At 43.1% G+C, this 17,888-nt stretch overlaps 1 protein-coding gene and 1 long non-coding RNA gene across 2 annotated transcripts in view; one reads left to right on the forward strand and one right to left on the reverse strand.

Moving 5' to 3' along the window:
* The window catches only part of COLEC12 (collectin subfamily member 12), a 194,186-nt gene that overhangs the window by 117,584 nt on the left and 58,714 nt on the right, over positions 1-17,888 (forward strand). The gene's annotated exons all lie outside the window — the stretch shown is intronic.
* LOC111557304 overlaps positions 1-17,888 on the reverse strand; it is a 41,992-nt gene that overhangs the window by 7,063 nt on the left and 17,041 nt on the right. The window contains exon 2 of the long non-coding RNA XR_002737286.2: positions 8,429-9,153. This is a non-coding gene — a long non-coding RNA (uncharacterized LOC111557304). The remainder of the gene's footprint in view (positions 1-8,428; positions 9,154-17,888) is intronic.

Raw genomic sequence — 17,888 nt, forward strand, 5'->3', positions numbered from 1 at the left:
TACCAATTAATCTGCCAAAAGCGAGCTTGTCACTGTGTTAGAAAACAGCACTGGAAACATCCAGGGATCTATATAAAGCTTGGACAGCAGTCTTAAAGAACATGGGCAGCAGTGTGGTACCCCACCCTTCAGCAGATGAAGTAGAGTTCTCCATTCTTGCCCAACAAAACTCCTCACCACGTGGAGAGCCCCTGAAACCTCAGTGAGGAGTGCAGCTGGCCCCTTTCAGAGGTTCTGTGCCTCTGGAAGGTACCAATAGGAACAATAACTTTTTGGAAGTTACATTTTTGTGGACCTTGAGCTCTTTCAGGTGTTTCACTAAATCTTCACAATTATGCTACTAGGCAAGTATTAGCATCATAGTGGCCACAGGTGAGGAAACTGAGGCACAGAGCTTCCAAATTCAGGTCTCCCTGGCTTCCATATTCATTATTTTCCCATAACAACATATGTTTCCAGATGAAGCAGCAAGAAATGTGTGTTCTGGGCCTGGCTTCCATGAATTTATGGTGTGACTTTGGGCAAGTCTTTTAACTTCTCTGGGCCTCGGCTCTGTAGCTAAGAAATGAAAGGTTATTCTTGTAAAACTAAACATACTCTTACCATACAATCCAGCGATCATACTCTTTGACATTTACTCAAAGGAGATGAAAACTTATGTCTACACTAAAATCTGTGCACAGATGTTTATAGCAGCTTTATTCATAATTGCCAAAACTTATAAGCCACCAAGATGTCCTTCAGTAGGTGAATGGATAAACTATAATGCATCCAGATTATGGAATATAATTTAGCATTAGAAATAAAGAAGCTATCAGGCCATGAAAATACATGGAGGAGACATAAATGCATATTACTAAGTGAAGGAAGCCAGTCTGAAAAGGCTACATATTGTATAATTCCAACTGTGTGACATTCTGGAAAAGGCAAAACTATGGAGACAGTAAAAATGTCAGTGATTGTCAGGCGTAATGGGGAGGGAGGGATGAATACATGGAGCACAGAGTTTTTTAGGGCAATGAATCTACTGTGTGTGATGCTATAATGGTGAATACACGTTATTATACATTTATCTAAACCCACAAGATGTGCAACATCAGGAATGAACTCTAATGTGAACTGTGGACTTTGGGTGATCATGATGTGTCCATGTAGGTGTGTCACCTATAACAAATGTGCCCCTCTGATGGGGGATGTGGATAATGGGGGAGACTGTGCAAGTGGGTAGGCAGGAAGTACATGGGAAATCTAGTACCTTCCCCTCAATTTTGCTGCAAACCTAAAACTGCCTTAAAAATAGTCTTTTTTTTTTTTTAAATGGGAGGATAGAAATTCTAAGGTCTCTTACCAAAGTGCTTCTCCAGCTTTAATGAGCCAAAGGAATCACTTAAGGATCTTGTTAAAATGCGGATTCTGATTCAGTAGGTCTGGGGGGAGGCCTGACGTTCTGCTGCTGAGAAGCTTCCATCCAGGTGATGCTATTGCTGCTGGTGCACAGATAGCACTTTGAGTGTGGAGGTCTTTTATTTTTTAATTTTTTTTTAACTTTTATTCATTTTTGAGAGACAGAGAGCGACAGAGCATGAGCAGGGAAGGGGCAGAGAGAGGGAGACACAGAATCCGAAGCAGGCTCCAGGCTCTGAGCTGTCAGCACAGAGCCTGACGCGGGGCTTGAACTCACGAACCGTGACCTGAGCTGAAGTCGGATGCTCAACCGACTGAGCCACCCAGGCACCCTGAGTGTGGAGGTCTTAATAGCATTATCCTCCTGAGACTCGAAGATGGCAGCAGGCATGTCTTAGTCTTCCCATCATTGCTGTATGCTCACGTTTGGTTAGATGCCTTGCATGTAATAACGTTAGACATGTTGGGTCTAGTTAGTACAGAAAAGTGGCTCAAAGGGACATAGATGGATGGGAGTTTGTAACTTTAGCTGCTCAGTGATTCTGTAGTCCTCTAAAGGTTCCATTCCTCCAGGACCAAACCAAGACTGTCCTTATTCCCATCCCCACCCACAGCAGGTTTCCTATTAATCCTTTCTCCCAGGTGGGCATACCCACCCTAACTCTATCCTCAGTTCACTCTGACTGACTTGATCCAAAATGAGATGACCTTAAAGTACATCTTAATCGTAGATGACATTAGGAAACACCTACCCTTCCAGAGATTTTATTTTGCATGTTAAATCACATCCTCCCCCACATGCATTGTTACATATAAAGTTTCTTCCTCCAGTCCAACACCGCTCTTTGCTCTGGTAATCAATACCTGCACTTTATTAGCTGTCTATGGTAGTACCATGCATTTTTCCTTGTTCAGTGGAAGTGACTACTCTTAGGAATGGTTGCAGAAACCGGAAGTCAGCTTTTCATTATCTCTATGGGGAAACGTATTCATAATCTCAGGACAACAAGATGGCATGAATTCAAAATTTCTTTTCTTTTTTAAAAAAAATCCCATTATAAACTACTTGTTTAGAGTTAGGTTTAATTAGAGTACTTTACAAATAAGGGCTTACTGTGTTGAACCTATAAAGAAGTAGATGCTATTTTTTTAACCTGATCTTTTCTTATAATGCCCAGAAGGATAACACTATGTATTTTTGTATGACTATCAAGGGACAGAGGCAGCTCCAAACATTTGACCTAGATAAACAGATTACCATTCACTTCATCTGAAAATATAGGGATAATTAACTTGGACAGCCATATAAACAGCAGGGAGCTCCTCCAGAGTGTCTGCCTTCTCAAATCAGATAGCTCCTGGAGAGCTGCTGCAGAGAGGGCATTCAGCGTAGCTGCCTTTCACTGCTGTATTTTGAATTGTTCTAATGAACTGTATGGTATTGTGGAAAGAGCTCTGGGGCATTTTAGTCTTCTTGGGTTTGTTCCTACATCCCAGCCCACTCATGTTTACCCATTAGGTAAGGGTTATTAATGGATTTGTTTTCCTGAGTTAAACGAAATTTTTTTCTTCATCATGTAAAGTTGATAACTTAGTCCATTACTAGCATCAAGCCCCGGAAATCACAGAGCTGCACCAGACCTGAAAAGCTGTCCAGTCTGATCCTCCATCTGATGCCTGATTTCCCATTATAGAATCTCTGGCCTCTGGGGCCTCACACCAGTCTGCGCTCATTCACGTCCAGCTGTGGGTTGTGCGTTCCCTCAGGGCCTCTTCATCTTGGAAGAGTTCTCCTTCTAAGAAAGTTCTTCCTGAGATTGAACTGAAATCATTTCCCTCTAGTTTCCATCCTTTGATAGTCATGCAGGGAGAACAAAACAATTTTTTTCCTACACTTGACAGGGCTCCAGGTATTTTATTTTTATTTATTTATTTTTTCATTAAAAAATTTTTTTTTAATTTTTCCTGAAGTTTGAAATATACATTTATAACTGACCCATCTCTGTTTTCACTTAACACTTTTTATTTTATTTTATTTTATTTTATTTTATTTTATTTTATTTTATTTCTAATTTATATCCAAATTAGTTAGCATATAGTGCAACAATGATTTCAGGAGTAGATTCCTTAGTGCCCCTTACCCATTTAGCCCATCCCCCCTCCCTCACCCCTTCCAGTAACCCTCAGTTTGTTCTCCATATTTATGAGTCTCTTATGTTTTGTTCCCCTCCCTGTTTTTATATTATTTTTGTTTCCCTTCCCTTATGTTCATCTGTTTTGTCTTTAAAGTCCTCATATGAGTGAAGTCATGATTTTTGTCTTTCTCTGACTAATTTCATTTAGCATAATACCCTCCAGTGCCATTCACATAGTTGCAAATGGCAAGATTTCATTCTTTTTGATTGCCGAGTAATACTCCATTGTATATATATATATACCACATCTTCTTTATGCATTCATCCATTGATGGACATTTGGGGTCTTTCCATACTTTGGCTATTGTCGATAGTGCTGCTATAAACATTGGGGTGTATGTGTCCCTTCGAAACAGCACACCTGTATCCCTTGGATTGATACCTAGTAGTGCAATTGCTGGGTCGTAGGGTAGTTCTATTTTTAGTTTTTTGAAGAGCCTCCATACCGTTTTCCAGAGTGGCTGCACCAGCTTGCATTCCCACCAGCAGTGCAAAAGGGATCCTCTTTCTCCACATCCTTGCCAACATCTGTTGTTGCCTGAGTTGTTAATGTTAGCCATTCTGACAGGTGTGAGGTGGTATCTCAGTTTGTATTTCCCTGATGATGAGTGATGTGGAGCATTTTTTCATGTGTCGGTTGGCCACCTAGATGTCTTCTTTGGAGAAGACATATTCATGTCTTTCGCCCATTTCTTCACTGGATTATTTGTTTTTGGGGTGTTGAGTTTGATAAGTTCTTTATAGATTTTGGATCCTAACCCTTTATCTGATATGTCATTTGCAAATATCTTCTCCCATTCTGTCAGTTGCCTTTTAGTTTTGCTGATTGTTTCCTTTGCTGTGCAGAAGCTTTTTTATTTTGATGAGGTCCCAGTAGTTCATATTTGCTTTTGTTTACCTTGCCTCCTGAGACATGTTTAGTAAGAAGCTGCTGCGGCTAAGATCAAAGAGGTTTTTGCCTGCTTTCTCCTCGAGGATTTTGATGGATTCCTGTCTTACATTTAGGTCTTTCATCCATTTTGAGTTTATTTTTGTGTATGGTGTAAGAAAGTGGTCCAGGTTCGTTCTTCTGCATGTCGCTGCCCAGTTTTCCGAGCATCACTTGCTGAAGAGACTGTCTTTATTCCATGGATATTCTTTCCTGCTTTGTCAAAGATTAATTGACCATATGTTTGTGGGTCCATTTCTGGGTTCTCTATTCTGTTCCATTGATCTGTGTGTCTGTTCTTGTGCCAGTACCATACTGTCTTGATGATTACAGCTTTGTAGTATAGCCTGAAATCCAGAGTTATGATGCCTCCTGCTTTGGTTTTCTTTTTCAAGATTTCTTTGACTATTTGGGATCTTTTCTGGTTCCCTACAAATTTTAGGATTATTTGTTCTAGTTCTGTGAATAATGCTGGTGTTATTTTGATAGGAATTGCACTGAATATGTAGATTGCTTTGGGTAGTATCAACTCCACGTATGTTAAGTATCGATTATACACCCCCTGAGTATATTCTCCTCATCTCCATGTCCCTTGCCAGTTGTCCTTCTGTCACTATCCTGGTCATTCTCATTTGAACAGGCTCCCATCTCTCTCCAATCTTCCTCAAGTTTGTGGACCAGAACTGGTACCATCCTCTGGGTTCAAGTGGGACCAGCATTCTAGAGCAGTGGTTCTTGACCTTGACTGTGCATTGGAATCACCTGGACTTCACTGACCTGGGTTCAAGATTTGTACAGACTTCTGGGGTATAGCATGCAACTGAGGCTGAGAACCACTACTGTAGAGTCTTTACTGATCAAAGGCATTCCTGGGTGCATGGGCTGAGTGTGGAGAAGGGATGGGGAGGGTGGTTAGGGTGGAGGAGAAGCTATAACCTGTTGTTGAATTGGTAGGTTTCTCCTTAAGATGGAACTAAGGTTACTTGGTTTTTAGGTTTTAATCTTGAATTATGTTGCATTAATACAAAACCAATATAATCATAACTTAAGTTTCACGGCTTAGCTAGGTAAGCTCATGTTTTCATGTTCCACATTTTATCATGTTTCTGGCAGGTATTTTGTTTTGCTATGGGATGTTATGACAAGGCATTTTGGGAGTTGGGATATGGGGACATACAGTCTCCCTCCTGAGGTATCACTCCCCTCCATACCTCTATCACACTACATATTATACATTAGCTACACCAGATCCCTAACTTATGTTGAATTTGCTACTCACCTAAACTCCTAGTCTTTTTTCCCTCATGCTACTACTAAGCCATTACCCCATCTTATATTTCAGCAGATGCTTTTTTTTATTAATTAAAAAATTCACCTTTAATACTGATAAAAGCTAGGTAGGAGGATGTGGCTTAGGTGTACCACAGCAATGAGCTTCCCAATCCTGGACTCTAGAATTAGCTGGACTTTCCCACAGGGAATACTAGAAAACCACAGACTTCTTATGTGGGGACTGTCTTGTAAAACGTACTGCGTGGAGGCACAGACCATAAAGTGTGTTCTCTGTCTGCAGGCATACACCCCAAAAAGGGAATTACATTTTACGAGGAAAGAAGAGGTAACTATGATGCATTGGCCCAATATGTACCACATTTACCATATTCATTGTAAATGCATGATTTCACTTAATCTGTACAATAATTTTGTGATGTGCATGTAATTATGCCCACATTACAGAGAAGAAAGCTAGTGCTCAGAGGGGCAGAGTGCTAATAAGTGGAGTGTCAGGAGCGAAATGTGTGTCATGCCCTTTCCACCACACCATCCGCTAAGGTAAGGGAGGCACTTCATCTGTATTGAATTTCATTGTATTGGGTTCACTCCAGAATTCCAGGCTGTCAGTCTTTCTGGGTCCTATTTCTGCATGGCGTACATTTGCTAGGTTACAAAAACCTGCTCCACTGTGATGAAATGCAGAACAATTAGGAGATACTCTACCTTCCTTGGAGCAACTTGCTGTATAAAGTAGTAAGTCAGACTATACACTTGTGAAACTAATTGATCCTATATTCTTGACTCTGCATGAAAAGTAGAAGAGGGGATTTTTTTTTTCATCAGTGTGTCTGAATGATTTATACAGGTAGTTCCTAACTTGGAACAGGCAAAGTAATTTGTAAGGCAGATGTTTGATCATTTAAAGATACATTTCTCTCTAGAAATAATGTTTTACCTTCTGATCATCTGCAATGCCTGTTTAACCCCCTGTGTACCTGGTATGTATGGTGAAAATACTATTCCAACTCCACCATGAATATATTATGGATTATTATAGCAGTGTATTCCTAATTCCTAGTAAAACTCCTGTCTCCCCTGTGGTGGCAGTAGCAGTTTTTAGATCTCTAGAAGATCACAGGCTTGGTATGCTTGTTTAACGTGCCCAAATAATGAGTTCTTGACATTTGTAAATCCAGCAGTTTATTTCCTGATGAGAGGTGAGCACACCTACAAGCTACCAACTACACCCAGTTTCAGAAGTGCAGAATATTCCAGATTTAGACACCCCTTTCTTCTCCTGTCAGTTTCATGCCAGACTTCTTGAAAATTGAGGTTTTGGAGCAGAATTATATCTCTGTACAATGAACTATTTCAAAAATTCCTTTGTACATAAATACCCACTTCTGTACTTTTCTACACTTTTCTGCACATGCTTTGGAATGCAAGGGGTCCCTTCCTGCATTTACCTGACTTTCTCGGAGTCTGGCTCCACTGCCTTTGACATTTACAAAAGTCTCAAGTGCTTACCTCAGCATCTTTGACATTCTGTGGTTCTTGGGAAAAGGCTAGTTAAAATGGATGGAAATAATAAATGACTCTTTATATAGAGCCACTAGCCAGGGGCCATTTGCCCAGGAGGCTGGAAGGGGGGGGACCAGGAGTGAGACTCTGCACAAGACCCTGTACCCCCTCTGTCTGCTCTCACTCACTTTGATTTACAACCTCCCTACCCCCCACGTGCAAACATTTATACTCTGAGTTGAAGGCTAAGGACTGTGGATAGGAAATACTTCTAAGCATTTGAAGCCATTCATTTCCAGGTTTCAAACTTGATTTCAGATAGACCACTCACTCTGTTCATCACATCACATCTGTCCCAACCTTGGGGCCCTGGTCAAAAACTTCTAACCAGTGTCCTAACTAGAACCCACAACCCTAGAGAGATGCAGGAGGTGATGACTCTGTGTGTGTGTGTGTGTGTGTGTGTGTGTGTGTGTGTGTGTGTGTAATTAAATATGTATACATGTAGAATTGAAACAAATGATATCTGAATATTCTGAATATGTTTGGGGCACTGCCTGTGTGCTAGGTACTGGTTGCAAAAAGATGGAAAGATACAGCTCTAGTCTCTATTATGGTAAAAAAATAATTAGTAGAATGGAAACACATTCAAGTTCTGTGGGCATCCAGGAGAGGGAACGCCTTAGAAGTCAGGATTCACAGAGGAGCTGGAGTTTTAGATGGGTTATAGCGGATGAGTAAAATTTGGTCAGGAAGGCAAGCAAGCAGGAGAAAGTGTTCGAAGCAGAGGGAAAATCATGAGACACTGTAATGTGTTCTGGAAGGTGCAAGTCCTCTGAAGTCTGAGCTGAGAATGCGGGAAGAAGACAAGAAGTGTTAGGCAGAGGTCTCTTCGTGATGGCCTTTGGTGCCATGCGGTGGAGTTTACGTTTTACGCTCTAGGCAGTGGGAAGCTACTGAAAAGTTTCAGGCAGGGGAAGAGAGACATGGCCAGACGTGTTGGGCATCAAAGCTGAGGCATGTATGCTAAAAATAATTCAAATCAGAGGGAAGTAGAATTCTTTCTTCATCACTGGAAAAAAAAATAATAAAATAAAGCTCTTACCTCAGCTTTGGGTAGAAGTCTTTGCTTTTTCCTCCGGAAATACAGCTCCATCTTCTCCTTTGTGGTTTCTGGGCTAGTGCTTTCTTAATCTGGTCTTGCAAGCAAAGCTACCAGATGGCTCCTGTCCCTTCTGCCGTCCTGGGCATGCCCGCCTGTCAGGGTTGATGGATGGACTCCTCCCTTGTATTTCTGACCTTTGCATTGCCACCTTTCCAACTGTGTGACTCCAGACTCTCTCGATCTAACCGTCATGCATGGAGATTCATGAGCCCCCTTGGGAGCAGACCACTTGTCTTAAATCACTTGTCAGAGGCACTGAGAGGCTGCTACTTAGTGGAACATTAAAAACAGTTTTAGTATTTTGAACCTTGACCTGTATCCAGTGTGATCACTCTGAAATTGAGTCTCTCTCTCCTGCTCTTTATTCCTTTTATTTCTTCCTTTTATCCTCCAATTTTCCTTTTTTGCTTTAACAGAATTTTTAGGCTGCATGGATCTGGGCTGGGAGTAAGTGACCTGTTCTAACTTTTTCTCCTAGTGAAGATCTAGTTTGTGATAAAAGAGTGAGCAGTCCATCCAGCTCTGGCCTACCAGAAGGAATCCTGGGCTGGTGGGGGCATGTTGTTGGAAACCATCCTTCACATTTCTACCTTGCCCCACTCCATCCTCAGTCACAAGCACTCGGGGTTCTTTCTGGTGGTCCAGATGTAAGGTTCTTGAAGGCACTGTTGGAAAGAAAGAAATAGAGCTGCTAAGAATCAAAGAGACTGCCATGGAGAACTGGTTCTAGGGAAAGAAGGAAAAGAAAGGTGAGAATGGAGAAGGTAGCGATCCACTAGGAGTGAGGAGGAGAAGGGAAAATAGATTGGGAAGAAAAACACTGTGTCAGAAGAGTCCTGAAAGGACAAAACAGGGGCACCTGAATCATCTGACTCTTAATTTTGGCTCAGGTCCTGATCATTATAGTTCGTGAGTTCGAGCCTCACATTGGGCTCTGTGCTGATAGTATGGGGCGGGGCCTGCTTGGGATCTCTCTCCCTCCCTCCCTCCCTCCCTCCCTCCCTCTCTCACTGCACCCCCCCTACTCTGTCTCTTAAAATAAATAAATAAATAAATCAATAAGACAAAACAAACTGTGGTTCTGTCAGTATCTCCTTTAGCACTTACAGTCTTTCCCTGCTGAGTAGTGACAGACTGCTGCATGGAAGGAGCCTAGTTATCTACAACTATGACAGTAATTGCAAAGACTTCGATTGTAAGTTTCTGGAGGCTGGGCACTGGGTGCTGTTTGCTTCTTTCTTTCTCCCTCCCTAGCCATGCCCTTCGGGACTTGATGTGGGTCTTCCTGCTGAAGGACCTGTGGCAATCACATCTGAGTTTTTTCATTCACAAAGCAATACACTTGGGGTTTTTACGCAATTTGACAGGAATGGAAGAATTTTCTCCAAGCCCTGGCACCTGTCCTCACAGCTCCTTTCCCAAAACAGTGGAGCAACTTAAAATAGCCATTCATCGTCTACTTTTATAACAGTTCTTGTTTTTAATTCACAACTGGGGCACGCAGTCCATCTTCTGATGTACCATTGAGCTCTGTGTGGCCAGGTGACCATGGAGCAGGGCGCCCTCCAGGCAAAGTTCCAGGCAGTGAGAGCTGCATGTCAACAGTGGAAAGTGTTGGCTGCTCTGGGATATTCCACCCACAAGTAATTGCTGTGGTATTTTTAAAACATCTCTGTCAGGATATAGGTAGGGCTGATGCTCAGCAGGGAGCACCATGGTATATTCCGTCTGATTGATCAGTGCCCATGCCAAAGCATTTATTAAATATTTGGACAATCACCCCTAGATATGGGGTTGGGGCTGACGTGCACAATCACATATTTTCCTTTTGGTTGAACTGGTATTTGGGATATGGGATGTTTTAATGTCTGAATTAAACCTCAGTCCTCTCAGTGGGGAAGGATGTAGCCCCCCCAAACCCCGCTTTTTGCCAGGCTAGAGCCAAAGAGTAGGGCTTAAAGGTGCCCAATGAGGGGCGCTCCTTGAATCTTCTTTCCGCGTGCTGCTCATTGGCTTCCCTATCTTTCTTTGAAAGGCAAATGCTCCAAGTTCAGGCTCTGAATAGACAGAGGATTAAAGGCTTTTGAAGTCAAAAATAGGTCTTCAAAGCTGCCAGCAGTGGTCAAGGATTCCCTCCACTCTAGCATGGGCCCGAAAACCCAGCCCAGCACACATCTCCCAAATGCTTTGGGAAGCTCATTTCCTTTGTGCAACAAGACCTGTGTTGTCTGTGAGCCTCAGACTTGGATGCTGGGGAGCAAGCATTGCTGGAGGAGGGAGGGAGGTGACTTCTGTGCTGACTGATCCAGTACTGGAATAGTACAGTCCAGCCAGGGGATCCAAGTTTGCTGGGGGTCCATTTCTAGTTCATGTAGGTTCTTTATGAGTGTGGGCCACCAGCCCTGCTGATGGGCATCAGATCCCTTGGGCTCACTTGTGCTGAGTGCATCATGTGCTGGTTGTTCTCCCGCCATCTGGAAATCATTAGCATTGAAATGGTTTCAGCCACTGTGTACTTGGTGTGTCACGGGAGGCGCAGCCCAGCACAGCCCCAGTTCTAGGAACCAGGAGCCTTTTGCTTCCTGTAGGATTTCCAGTTTAAAAGCCAGTGAAGCCCTAGCCTCCAGGCCATCATCAGGTCCCCTTCTGTCTCTTCCCTTTCCTCTCCTTTTGGAGCCCAAGAGTAACGACATTTGCAGGGAGATTCTGACATCTATCTTTCTGTCATTTCTTGCCTACCTTGTAGGTTAGAAGGGGTGGGGTGTGCAGGTAAGTCACTCTTTAAAAAGCCCTCAGGAGAGGATTTGCATTTTACATCCTCTGCTATGTGCATTTTGCAAAGTGGAATGTCTCAAACGAACCCTCAGAGGAAATTGGGACTCAAGCCTCTAGCCACCTAAAAATCATCATAAAAACTATATTATAATAATAGCTGCTGGCGGTGCCTGGTAACATGCTAGGAGTGACGTCTGCCTTCCTTACTCCTCACATAGCCCTGTGGACGAGGACCCTGAGTCTCAGAGTGCTGCACAGCTAATAAAAGAAACAGTGGATTCTAACCATGATCTTTGTGAATCCAAAGCCTACGCTCTTTCTGCTCTACAAGCTCATGACCTGGTTAGGCCTGGGCAGGGTGGAAGCCCCAGGAGGACAGAGGAGCAAAGGAGGAACAAACATCTGCAATTCACACTAGATAGTCCAGTCATGGGTTTCTCTAAGGAAGCAAAATGATCTTTTGAAAGGAAACTCACGCAGTCCATCAGCTTCTTGCCAACATTAGGACGGTACAACTTGCCAAAAACAGCCAAACCTTGTTTTGGGTATGAAAGCAGCTGTTATAATAAACTCCTCTCTCTACCTCTTTTTCCTGTTATGGTAGAATGACTGTTTAAAGTAAATGTCTCCAATACATGGATTTTCTGGGGTCATGAAAACATTTTTTAATTGGCAGGCTCTTCTACATTTTTCGGTGAAGTTAGGAAGTAAACAGAATGCCACACGCCATTTCAGATTCACGCAATACAAAGGTCTCTGGATTCGAGAAACTTTATTCCCTGCCCTCCACTCCCTTGGGCTGGAGCCTTCTCAGGCTTTGTGGGCTTGTTCCAGAATGAATGGATTGCTGCCTCTCTTCTGTGCTGGGAATTACAAAGCAGAGTGAGGGGAATGAGCACATAGAACTTAGAGTCAGATCTGGGTTTGAATCCTGGTTCTGCCAGTTGCTAATATGTCACCTCAAGTGAGTTACTCTGAGCTTCAGTCTCCTCATATGTAAAATGGCATAGTAGTAATTACTCATTAGGTGGTCATGAAGTTTAAAACAAAATTCAAAATGGGGCCCTGGGTGGCTCAGTCAGTTGAGCGTCCAACTTTGACTCGGGTCATGATCTCGTGGTTCGCGTGTTCGAGCCTGGAGCCTGCTTCGGATTCTGTGTCTCCCTCTCTCCCCCCACCCCCCTGCTCATACTCTCTCTCTCAAAAATAAACATTTTTTAAAAATAATAAAACAAAATTCACATAATATCCAACATTTACATAATTCTTGTTATATGCTCTGTGCTGTTAGGTTTGACATGACTCATTTAATCTTCTCAACAACCCCGTGGGGTAGGCACCATACTAGCCATATTCTAGCCCTTGGGGATATAGTAGTGAGTTGCAAGTGACTGACAAAAATCTCTGCCTGCATGAAACCTACATTCTTTTTGAGGAAAGACAAAAGTAAAATAAGTAGCATGTTAAGTGGTGCTTAGTGCTATGGAGAAAGATAAAACAGGAATGGAGAATGGTGAGGGATGGGTAGTGTTGTTATTTCTCAAAAGAATGATCAGGGAAAGCCTCTCTGACAAGATGATATTTGAGTAAAGACTTTAAGGGAGAGAGGGAGCCATGAGGATATCCCAGAGAGAGAGAGTCTGGGTAGAGGAAAAGACAAATGCAAAGGCCCTGTAGAAACATGTCTAGTGTATCCAAGGTGCAGCAAGGAGACCAGTGTGGCTGGAGTAGAAAGAGCAGATGAGGTCAGAGAGGTCAGGGTTGGGGCACAGACTGTGTAGGGCTTTTCGGGCCTTAGCTCTTTGTCTCTGTGAGATGAGAAGCTACCAGAAGAACTTGAGCAGAGGAGGGGCATGAAGATGAAGCCAGATGTGTAGAAAGGACACTTCTGATTCATTCACTACAGCTGCTGCCCCTGCTGTTGGTTCCCACAAGGACAGCTGCCAACTTTTTGAGACCGTTTAAGTAGGAAATTTCTTAACAGGACATCTGGGCCTCCACTGTCAACATTGTACTTGTTGATTTTGACAGCAGATGAGCTTTCCCCAACTTCCCCTCTATCTGGGTCCAGCCTCCCTTCTGGATGATTCTGTCCTTTGCTGCCTCTCTGCACTGGATTGTCTCGATGATACTGCTAATGTGGCCTATACTTGTGATTCGTAATGTGTTGCTGCGTTTGCATTAGTTATGGGGACCGGGGACTCACAGATAAATATTGCTTTGGCTGGGCAACCAAGAGAACCAGTGGAGACCAAGGATGTGGAAAGCCATGTTTGTCAATGAACTTGCCCCCTGCAGTGTGGCAGACAGAGAACTCACTAGCACCTATAAATTCCTTTGGGAAAAGATTATGATATCCTTATATTCCTGTGAGGGGCCAGGCATCACAAACTCTGAGCCTTAGGTATGGCGAGCTTCTAGAGCCCAGAGATCTCCTGAAATAATGTCCAGTGTACATCCAGGTACATTTTTCTGGGGAGAGGTCATAACCTTTTTTTTTTTTTAATTTTTTTTTCAACGTTTTTTTATTTATTTTTGGGACAGAGAGAGACAGAGCATGAACGGGGGAGGGGCAGAGAGAGAGGGAGACACAGAATCGGAAACAGGCTCCAGGCTCCGAGCCATCAGCCCAGAGCCTGACGCGGGGCTCGAACTCACGGACCGCGAGATCGTGACCTGGCTGATGTCAGACGCTTAACCGACTGCACCACCCGGGCGCCCCAAGGTCATAACTTTCATGTTGCTTGTTCCTTGAATGATTCATCACAATTGCAGGCCATACTTACATATGGATATGCTAGTGCACTAACCTATATGCCAGCATGTGGCAATATACACATTTCAAAAAGGGGCTTAAAGGGATCTTTTAGTTTCCTAATATTAAGAATCTGTAAAATTTCTATTTAACAAATATTACTTGTAGGATTTCTAAGATAGAAAGATAAATCATGGTCTCTAGGAAGGCATGGAATGTATTTTTGAGGACATCAAGGTGTGTTATCACACAAGGTCTGTTTTGCCTCCATGCTCAGTGACTAAACTGCTAGGAATTCACCCGCTGTATTAGATCACTTATTCTCATATGCTCCTCATTGCCTTTGAAACACCTCCAACTTTAGCAATGCTTTACAGACATGCACATGAGCCAAATGGTTTAAAACAACAACCTAGGCCTTAGGTATTTGGAAGCACCCGCATCCCCTTGGGTCCTTAGTGGAACAGAGCTCACACACAACATGAGGTCTAAGCTGCAAAGGGGAAAAGAGAGGAAAATTTAATAGGGAAGCATAGTGACTTCGCAGCAGTGCAGTGATAGAAATAGACGTTCCTAAAGTCGTGCTGGCACATCCTGACGTGTTCCTGTACTGCAGGCAGGCTATGCACCTGGCATATCTATTGGTTGCCGCTCATCTGCAGATGTACCCGAAGCACACCAGGCGGAATTTGGTGGGTTGCTGCTTCCCCTGGGCACATTAGTCCATGGGGCCCAGTGCAGAGAAGCCCTCAAGGGGTTCTTAGCTGGGACTTAGAGAAGTCAACAAAAGGATTTGTTGAGAATGACTGATCCCACGCCCTGGAATGCAAACCCTGCACAGTTTATGGTACATAATTATATACAATAAACTATAAAGGACATACAGTGGGTTTTGATATCAGGTTCCAGCTCCTCCTCACTAAAGGAACTGGTAAAAACCCTTCATCATTGTGGCTAAGGAAATAGTTCTGGTCCTGTCTGAATCTGCTTCCATAGGTCCACCCTGCTCTTCCCCCACTGTTTAGTCTCACTGACTAAAGAGATGTCTGCTTCTCACGTCAGGGTCAGGAACATCCATAAGCCTTCCTATTTTTTTCTGTGGAGGGGAAAAACTAGGACCATCAGAAACATGGTCAAATATGATTAAGCTTGTGTTTGATAACTGGAGAAGATCCATGATACACATTATGAAACAGAAGCCTTTTTATTTTGTTCTTCAATTGCATAGAAATTTCACATTTTTTATTGAGATGAGAACTTTAAAAAGGAAAACTATGAAAACGTTTGCTACCGGTTCAGTCTGTGTTTCTGTCCACCAACACGAGCAACATTTCAGTTTTATCCTGGCCACAGGGAACCCTAGTCTCTGTTCCTCTCTAACTTGAAAATCCTGTCAGAAGATAAAGTGAGGCATGTTAAGAATTTTAAGAGTTTAAGCAAACATCTGTTCAAATTGGAGCAGGCAAACCGGAAGTGGTTAGGAGCCACGGGAAAGACTTAAAGAGAAGGTGTGGAAGCAAGGAAAGGAAAATATTTGATTGGCTAATGCTTAGGCCTAGTTGGCTGTTTGTGATTGGCTACTCTTGGGTTGGGATTTTGTAACCTTAAGGCATTTACAGACTTAGGCTTTGGTTTGATTATGTAGGCTGCCAGGGCATGAGAGCCACCTCAGTCTAATGGCTCCTGATTTAATTAATTTAACAATACCAGTCTCTCAAAAAGATTCATTATCTTTTGCTACAAAGCTGTAATCTCTGTTTCCTGGGAAGATGGGAGGAGGTTTAACCTCTTTGGCCAGAACCTTTTTTCTGCTGGAAGATCAGACCAAAAACTGGATCCCCTATTTGGGAGGTATCACTACACTTCCTGTGTCACGTTACATGTCCACTTGTCAGAAAGTGCTTTGCCAAAAGTGCTGCTGCCCAGTGTCAGTAAATAACACTTATAGGTATACCCTACAAGATGATAGAGCTGGGAAATTATTTTGCTCCCACTTCTGCACCATCTTAAGGGTTGGACTAGTTTGCTCCCAGCTGTGGCTCAGAGACTTCAGAACTGTAGTACTTACTAGAAATGAGATAGTGCAGTAAAAATAGAGTCAGTTTGGTCTCTTCAGTTGATTACCTGTTTCATGAGGGTGGGTAGAGGAAAAATAATTGAGGTTGAGGAAGAACTCTGAAATGGGTCTACTAAAAAAGAATGCTTTCATTGTCTAGACATAGCACCCCAAGTAGGGAGCACCCGACCTGTGTGCTGAGCCACGGTGTTTGGGTCCCAGTGGGGGCCACACAAGAGCACCTGGCCATGATGTCCGTGGTGGGAGGAGTGGTGAGGGTTGAGTGGAAGCCGAAGTCTCACCCTACTCTGAGGACCAGGTGTGCAGCTATAAAACCTTAGTATTGGCCATTTGGGAACTTAAGAATCACTGCATTTTAACAGTAGGAGCTCCATTGGTACGCATTTCTTTACCTAACAGACTTACTTGATTATGCCCTAGATGTCCAAGTAATTTTCTATGACTTGTGCAGATACATGTATCATGCTCTAGTTTGTTTTCTCTTTACTTTCTAGAACCCACTCTTCATTACTAACAGAAATAATCTATATCATCTCTATGTTCCAGTGCATGGAGCACAGACATTCCACCTCAGGATTTCCCCGCTTGTTGGGACACAAATGACTCAGTGATATCAACCTTCCTTATAGTGTCTTTCAAGGCCTTTTGTTGCTTATTTTCATTCCTCTGTTGCTACAGCTCTCCCCTTTCTTTTGTTATTTCTAGATACTCACAAATCTTTGCTCTTCTAAAAAACTTTTTTTTGGTTATTTCCGTCTCCTACTCTGAGATCCTTTCCTTCCTACTCTAAGCCTGTACAGCTGAAGCCCTTGAGAGGAGTGCTCCCTGAGCCCCTGACTCTCCCAGCCCCACTTGAACAAACATTTCCATTAGGTGATTTGTGCCCACTTGTTTTGTGTGCCTGGGAAGTAAGCAAGAGTAGATGGAAACCGACAGATCTTCCCACCCAGCTCAAAGCCAAGAAGATTTACTTCTACACGCTAGTCCCATAGATACAATTGAGTAAATCTACAATCACATAGTCATTGGGGGCTCTGTATACCCTAGTAAATTAGTGCTTCTAATTTTATAAGGACTGTCATAACCACAGTTGTAAGTGGGATTTTTCCTTTTACTGTAGTATATGTTCCTGTGCTTTACTAGGTGTTGTTTATTAGGTGTTGTTTCCCCTAAGTGCTATATAAAGTGACAGATTGTTTCAAGGCAACCAGTAGACTGTATTTACAGGTGGTTGGTTGTCTTTACTAGCTTTACTGCTACAACACAACTGCTTTCTGGCAGGAGGGAACATCACATACTAGCTGGAGTTATTAAGTCCAGACTTTATTCTATTCCTCATTTAGGAATGGATGTTCTGTGAATCACTGAATCCTTGTTTAGTTCCTCTTCAGGGCCATCCGTGACGTCAAAGTAATGAAATAGCACTGTCTTTTGATTGTAGGATCACACTGCCGGACTGTTAGCAATAGGGTGAGAGCTTTTCCAACACTTCCAAGACTTCATGGGGAAGTCTTGCCGCTCAAGGAAGGAAGATCCCTGCTTAGGCCCTGGTTTGTTGTTGTTGTTTTTAAGTTTGTTTGTTTATTTATTTATTTTGAGACGGGGGCAGGGGGGCAGTGGGCAAAGAATCCCCAAGCAGGCTCCACACTGTCAGCAGAGCCCAATGTGAAACTCAGACCCACAAACTGTGAGATCAGTACCTGAACCAAAATCAAGAGTCGGGCATTTAACCAACTGAGCCACCCAGGTGCCCCAGGCCCTGTTCCAGAAGGGGTGTGTGTCCTTGGTCTGCT

The sequence above is a fragment of the Felis catus genome, chromosome D3 (assembly GCF_018350175.1).
Source record: "Felis catus isolate Fca126 chromosome D3, F.catus_Fca126_mat1.0, whole genome shotgun sequence".
Classification (NCBI taxonomy): Eukaryota; Metazoa; Chordata; class Mammalia; order Carnivora; family Felidae; genus Felis; species Felis catus.